General features: G+C 42.9%; 1 protein-coding gene across 1 annotated transcript in view; it reads left to right on the forward strand.

The window, feature by feature from the left end:
• Positions 1–8290, forward strand: part of LOC135221812 (hypoxia-inducible factor 1-alpha inhibitor-like) — a gene marked incomplete in the record, with an annotated part of 237220 nt that overhangs the window by 121120 nt on the left and 107810 nt on the right.

The following is an 8290-nucleotide window of genomic DNA, read 5'->3' on the forward strand; positions in this document are numbered from 1 at the left end:
ATCAACCACTTTGAGAAGCATCACTGTAGAATCTCACACTGAAGACAGCTCTACTGGTGTTGTAGCTTTAAGAAGAGTCGATGAAATTCATGGCTTATCTTAAAAGGTTATTCATACTAAAATATCTGGACATCTTTGCTACTGTTCTTCTACCTTGACCTTATAACGAAAACCAAATGATAAATAGAATCCTTTCCCAGTTATCTTGCATGAGTAACAAGAGGATATTTAGTTCCGTTTAACATGGGATATCCAACATTACCTGCGAAGAACCAAGTATTATTTAGGGTGGCAACTCCAGACTGTTTAGTGCTATAGGGTCAACAAAGAAAGCAGGTGCTCCAGGGGCAATGAAGGAAGCAGGTTTTGAGAAATATAATCTCTTACTGTATGTGAGAGCATGAGTCTATGAAATCAGAGATTTATGTACTTCTATTGCATTTATTTGGCAACCTCTATTTGGCCAAGAAAAATATAGGGAATACCAAATGGGTTAAACATAATGGGATCTCTGCAGATTCTTTTAACAATAGGCCTTGTGCTGAATTCTCAATAGTGAAGACAAATGTCCGATTCTTACTGGAAGAACCCATATTTGTGTCTGTTTTTCATTTTATTTTATTATTATTAGTTAATTTATTTTCCACATTATAAGACGCCAGGGCAGTAAGTTATAATTGCCCAGAATATGTGTACTACTGATATTCACTACATCATCTGTAACACAACAGTAGTGGTACACTGCCTACCGTTTTCCTGTTTCTTTGGAACGTATGTACAGGCAGTCCCCGGGTCTTTACCGACGGGTTAGGGTTACAATGTTCCGGAGGTTAAGGCGGCTTAGAGATTATATTCATCAGACATTATTTCCAGGGTACGACACGTTCCAGGGTTACAATGCCTACAACGTCATCTGACAGATGAAATATGACACCAAAAATGCAAAATAATCAACATTTGAAGGATTTTTTTATGAAAAAGGCAATAAGAATGCAGTTTACATAGTTTTCAATGCACCCAAAGCATTAAAAGTAAGGTTTTCTTAAGATTTTTTATGATGTTCCGGCTTACGATGATTTTCAAGAACGGATTCCCCATCGTAACCCGGGGACTGCCTTATGTAACACTAAAAATTTTTTGTATTAAAATTCAATAAATGCTCTAAGGGTTTTTGTGGCTTTTATTATGTTTTACTTATTTTTATATTTTATTAACTAAAACACAGTTTCTCCTAAACACCAAAATTGGAACAACTGAAAATGATATTGTAATGATACAATTAAGTTTGTTCATACTTACCTGGCAGATATATATATAGCTGTATTTTTCCGAATCCGACAGAAAATTTAAACACTTACGACACACGCAGTGGGAGTCAGGTGGTTATTTTCATAACCCATTTCCGCCGCTGGGAGGCGGGTATCAGGAATCATTCCCATTTCTATTCATAATTTTTATTTCCACTGTCTCCTGAGGGGAGGTGGGTGGGTACTTGATTTATATATATCTGCCAGGTAAGTTATGAACAAACTTAATTGTATCATTACAATATCATTTGTTCATGAAACTTACCTGTCAGATATATATATAGCTGAATCCCACCTTTGGTGGTGGGAGTAGACAGAATAGAAGATTTTAGGAAACATATATATGCAGATAATTGATATCTTGATTCCTTACCTGTTAGCATAGCTGACTTCGTGGTTACTGCCGCGTAAGTCTGCTTTGTGGCTACTAGAGTTGCCAGCGAGGTAGAGACCTATATAGCTGGTGCCAACTCCAGATGATCTGTCAACAGGGGCGAGACCACGACGTGACTAGACCATATTGACCATACCAATGAGGGCTAAGAAGTAAAATAAATATATATATAAAAATATATATCACCACCTGACCCACCTAGCCAAAGTTAAGGTGTGTTAAACTAAGGCTTAAGAGTTAAGAAGTCACCGTTGTCGGCGACTCAACTACTAAATTAAGAGCTCTTCCTAACCATTTTCTACAGGATAGGATGAGTGGTACTTCTTGCCCCCAAGATTGTGTCTGCAGACACGTATGGCCCTAGCGAGCAGCAGATCTCATATGCCATTCTTCACATCTCGCAGGGAGTGTGAATGAACACAGAGTTGCTTCGCTAAAACATGGTACTCAGGATGTTGCTGAGTGCCATGCTCTGTTGAAATGCTTCCGAGGCCGCGCCCTCACCTCGTGAGCATTCAAATCAAAAGATTTCAAATCTTTGTGCAAACACAAAGAAGGAGCTTTTTTGAAAGACCTCCTTAACAATAAAGCCAGGGTGTTCTTCGATATGGGCAAGTCTGGGTCTTTTCGGAACACTGCAGATTGTCCGTACGACTTCGACTTTCTTGAGTTTTATGTTAGACAATAAAAAACTTGAGGACAGGACCTGACAGGTAGGGCACAGGACTCTGCTCTGGCTCCTGCCCACTAACTTGTGCCATCCTTGCTTCCAAGCTCCTGGCCCAAGGACAAAACGGGTTTCCATTCTTAGGCCATAACGAAAAGCTTAGAGAGCACACCGCCTTGTGTTCTCTAAAGCCAAAACTTGTGACGATGGCTTAAAATCTCACTAACCCTCTTTGTCGTATCTAGGGTGGTTAGAAAAATGCCTTCCTGATCACATGCAAGAAGTTAACAGGTAGGAGATGTTCGAATGCTTTGACATCAAGAACTTCAGACTATGTCTAAGTTCCATATTGGAAAGCTTCGATCTGGACATGCACAGTCAGTTCCGTCTGTACTAACGTCAGGTGACCGACCAGTTGACCAGTCAGACGAATCAAGGACAGCAAGGCTGTACCCTGAAGACCATAAGGCACTATTCTTCGCTGAAGGATGAGTGTTGGACTGCCTGGGCGATTCAAGCTAAGCAAACCTTGGGGGGTGTATCAACGCAACCCAACGTTGTTAGCGAATCAAACTCCTGAGCCACTCCTGACTCGAGCTTCTCGGTGCCAGGAGAAAGGAGCGAGGAGCAAAAAGGCGATTCAGTCCCGAAGGACGAATGCCTGACAGTCCAACCTGGTCTCATGTTAAACGATCATCGGGGGTGTATAAACGCAACCGACTTCGTCAACAAGAAACTCAGGGCTACTATATGTCTCCTGATCTCGCACGAGTGTCTGACTCGAGAAACAGGTGAGACAAAAAAGTAGATGGTGAGCGAGTTTCGAGATTTCACAGAACTCAAAGATCGTGAAGGGCTTTGTTGTTTGACAGAAGCAAATCTCTGAGCCCCAAAGGCCGTCAACAACATATTTGCGTATTCTTTAATAGTGTGATTGCCAGCTTTATCCCATCTTCAAACAAACGGAAAAGGGAAGACTGCAATCTTATGCTGTCAACAAATCTCGATAGTCTGAACGTAGTCAGACTCAGAGCGGAGAGGTTATAGGTACCTTTCGTGTTAAAGGAGACCGACTCTCTCGGAAAAGGTCCTTGGAAGGACGTGACCTCTGTGAATCTAGGGTCTTGAAGGCCAACATGGGGCGATTAGCGTCATTGTCGCTCCCTGTGATGATATAAATCATCTATTACATTTCCTAAGTGATTGAAAAAGGGGAAAAAAGAGACTAAACATCCATCCCCGTTCAATATCATAGGATGGCGTTTAATGTTACCGACTCCCGGATCGAGGAAAAAGGGAGCAGAGAAGAAGAAGCCTCTTCGTCCTCAACCTAGCGAAGAGATGAATGAAAGGACGTCCCTAAAGTCTCCACAACTCTCAACATACTTCTAAAGAAAGATTCCACTCGGAAGTCAGTAGTTGCTGCCTTCGATCGAGACGATTCGAACGGACTTTTGCAATCCTGTAACGAACCTCTAGAGGATCGTTCCATTCTACGCCTGTTGTTATAATAGGCTCTTTCTCGTAAAACCCGAACCGGGACCGAGAGAAGATACTTCCTAAGATATGAGAGAGCTGTGGAAGATCAGAGTTGATATGGACCATGGTTCCAAAAACTCGTTTCGAGGACTGGAGGGACGACTGAATTGCTTCCACTTCTTTCAGATTATGATCCAGGACATCTGAAACCCTCTCCAGATGTCCGGCAACTTCTTTCTATCACCTCAAGAGATACTTAACGCACCGAGAGATTTTCAGAATCATTCCTAGATCTTTAATAAAATTTCAGTTTCCCGGTAGGAAAAAAAACTGTAGAGGTCTGAAATTGCAGTCTATTCAGGGAAACAAACTTCTTTAGGAAGGAAATGGTCCCCAGCAAGCTCATCATTCCTCACACAGTATGTTTACTTCCTAATAAGGCTGCGCTTTGCCTAAGCAAGAGAGCATATAATAGTGCAATGTTGTGGTAGACTCGTAGTCCTATACCGTGCGGTAACGAGCACCGAAAGGAGTAAGATATCTCTGTAGAACATATTAAGGCCAAACGAATGCAATGTTTATTCATTCATGTAAGGAATCCCCTCAATTTTAGGCTAAAGTCCGTGATTGTAGGGCAGAGATACAGTTCGTCAGTCAATCCCGCAGGAGAGAGAGAGACGTAACTGCCAGCACAGAGATACGGTTAGTCAGTCAATCCCGCAGGAGAGAGAGACTTAACCTACAGCGCATGACAGCGAACGAGTTGGTACTGGGCCTACTACTGGCTCGTTTGGACTGGAGGAGAGAGGAGTCAGAGGACAGTGACAGCAGCAGCTTACGATCGTCCGTCATCGTCGTCTCTTAACTTTATGCCTGGGTTGCCAGCTACCCTATTCTATGAAGAAAAAGGTTCGTTATTTTTAGCATAAAGAGACTCTCAAGCTGGTATATTTAAGCGAAACAGAAAACGCTAAATATATAGATGCGTTTGTGTCGTCAGAACACTACCATACAACGGTAAAAGATAAATCGGAAACTCCTGGAAGGCTGCAGGGAGTAACGATTAAATGTCCTTAAAATGGACCATAGACCTCTCGGTTGCCATCCGAAGAGGTAACTACAGCAAGCGTATATGACTTGAACCAACCAGAAATAAAATAATGCAAGGCAAAATATGAAATTATATTACAATAAAGTTTGTTCATACTTACCTGGCAGACATATATATAGCTGAATTCGGAAATACAGCTACATACATATCTGACAGGCAAGTTTCATGAACAAAACTTAGGAGAATCGAAGCAGTCAGCTCAAGCTTCTTATGTTATTGGACATAAGCGTTCATTGACGTAGTCTACAAGTCTATTTCTTGTACGAGTCTGCGAATGACGAATGAGAGCTCTTCCGAATCTTGTCAATAAGAGCTTATTCGCTTACGCAATATCAAGTTAATGAGATGTTTGTCAATGAGAACTAACCCATTTACGGGACAAAGAGATATTTTGTCAATGAGGGGATACCCACTTACTTGACAAAACGATAGTATATTGTCAATGGGGGAAAGTCACTGAAATTGACAAAAACGTAATCCAGGAAGTCGAGCATTATTTTCCGATTCCCGTCTCAAACGAGGAAGGGGCAAGAATCCTGTTAAGAGGACATGGGGCTTACGTCAAGGTATTACGACGATGTTCAATTCGGCAGCGTAGTCCGACTAGGAACTAACAAAATCTATCATCTGAAAAGCCCTTTCAGATGGGCTAAAAAGCTGGCAAAATTATCCTGGGAAGAGGAAGAAACTCTCCAACCAGCTTCCTCTCCCGTATCACAACTAATTGCCTGCTAAAGCTTAAAATTTATGGCAGTATGGCAAAGGCAGTCCTGTCTTGCGCTTTCCTGAAGAGCGTACTTTTGATGAGTGCCTTTGCAAGAATCCTACTGAACGTTGCCGAGAGTCCTGACGTGCAGGACATCGAGCCTTTATAACCCGTAACTGCCTTATCGCAAAGTCTTGACTGCGGTAGTGGCAACTTAAATTTATTGGCAGAATGGCAAAGCTTGCGGTAGAGCAAACGAGAACTTCCCTTGAGCTTTCCTTAACTCCATCCACCTATGCGAAAAGCAATATTAATTGACAGAGACCTCTTGAATTCACGAAACCCGATGTCTTGCTGGGTTTCGAAGAAGTTGTCTGTTCACTTTAAGCTTACTCCGAAGCACTGCCTACTTCACATTCTTTGCAGGTGAGGTAGAAGGTATCATCGAAGGTAGAGGTAAAAATTCTTTAAGCCCAAATCTGAAACAAGAGCTTGAAGAGTTCAACAGAAACGTTCAGCCAGGCGACACACCTGGCGTGCGCTGGTGCACGCTCGGCGTCCACTGGAGCGCGCTCGGCGTCCACTGGAGCGCGCTCGGCGTCCATTGGAGCGCGCTCGGCGTCCACTGGCGCGCACGCTCGGCGTCCACTGGCGCGCGCTTGGCGTGCACCCGCCCGCGCGCCCCGGCTTGGGCGTCCGCTCTCAAAAGCTTACTGCTACTATGACTTATTTTTTTTACGTATTTCTCGGTGGAAAGACGGACACGAGTTCAGGCGACGTTCGCCTTCTTACTTCTCACTGAAACGCATAACGAGAGAGAGAGAGAGAGAGAGGACGTGAAGCGTCCTCTTCTATAAAGCTTCTATTTAGAGGGCGCGAGTCCATCCGAAAGCTCCAACCCCTGCGCGGGGAGGACGCTTCGGAGGACGAGAAGCAATCCTTCAGGATTCGTGCACGTGCACGCACTTAGGCAGTCTGGGGATTTTCATCAGAAACTGCCGAAGGCACGCCAGATCGGTGGGGGTTCCTCGTAACCCTCCTTCGGCTTTCGACATGCTCTCTCACTGGTTCTGGGAGTCAAGCAGAGGTCCCGGCCTAGAGGCGAAACGAGGCCGATCTGACGCACCCTCCACTACACAAGGGGTATCACTGCACTTCTGCACTTCACTTTTACTCTCTAAAGCAAGCACTTTCGATTCTAAGTTACGAATCGAAGGAGTATCAGAGAAAGGGCAATTTCTCTACAGACACTGCTTAGGGCCCGAAGGCAACACTGCAGGGTTAGGAGTAACAATGACAGAAGTAGCACTTCACAGCAATGAGGAGAGCGAGCACCTCTCGTAGACATATACATAGCCCGTAGGCCATACTACAGGGTTATGCAAAATAAAGTCTACAGGAAGGTTAGCAAGTTCACTACCCTGACTTTTGTTACAGATTAATTGCGTATATACGAATCATACGTCTTCCTTACGAATTAGACATGTTTACTGATTAATTGCGTACATACGAATCATACGTCTTCCTTACGGAATAGACAAAGTCTCACACTCCTTACATGACAAATCTCAACAAAGAAGCAAGACCCATACCCCTCGTACATACCAAGTGCGAATCTACCGAAGCTTACGGTAGCCACACCCTATCTTTGCAGACAACCCCGTCTGAAACTAGCCTAACTAGATTCAGATATTTTATGCAAAAATGAATCAAATTCAAATCAATTTAAGATAGCGTATGCCTAGCCACAAATCCAAGTGAATAAATCAAAAGACAATTAGGATACTTAGCGGCAATGAAGTTTCCAAAATCCTAAGACGGAGGTACTGAAAACAGGTGTTTTCAGCACCGGCGACAGAAAAATTATGAATAGAAAATGGGAATGATTCCTGATACCCGCCTCCCAGCGGCGGGAATGGGTACTAACCACCTGACTCCCACTGCGTGTGTCGTAAGTGTTTAAATTTCTGTTGGATTCGGAAAAATACAGCTATATATATATCTGCCAGGTAAGTTTCATGAACAAAATAACTTTTTATAGAGAATAAACACAGTTTTACATACAGAAAACAATGAGAAATAAATACTATAAATGACTAATGAAATGGATGAATAAACACTTAACACCACTTTTATGGAAGACACTTGTTAGCGTATGGAAGATGGAAAGGGGAGGGGAGGGAAGGGGAGGGGACTTCCCATATTAAGGACCTATCTGGGGTTACTTCTCTTCATTTTTTACCAGCACTTTCGGAGGTTATTTCCCCTCTTCAATTTTTACTTGCACTAGGACCAGCTTGAGAGTTGCTGGACCTCTGTCACAAAACAAAACTGTCCAAACACATATGTTACTGGCATCTCTTAAAATTTGTCTAAAGTGAAACATTGTATTGTCATTAAACATGTTGGAGACACAAACTACATCTTTTTGGGATGATAATTCTCCACAAAATTATTTACATCACTCCACTTAGCAAACATGTCCTTAATCACTGAAGTAGGCACATTATGTATGTCCGTTCACTTTCTGAATTTTTCAAACCAGTCTCTGCTGGCCTTTAATTCACAAACAGCAGCGCTTGTTGTAGGCATTTTCTTACTGAGATTGACATGCAACATCTTCCAA

Source organism: Macrobrachium nipponense, chromosome 3 (assembly GCF_015104395.2).
Source record: "Macrobrachium nipponense isolate FS-2020 chromosome 3, ASM1510439v2, whole genome shotgun sequence".
Classification (NCBI taxonomy): domain Eukaryota; kingdom Metazoa; phylum Arthropoda; class Malacostraca; order Decapoda; family Palaemonidae; genus Macrobrachium; species Macrobrachium nipponense.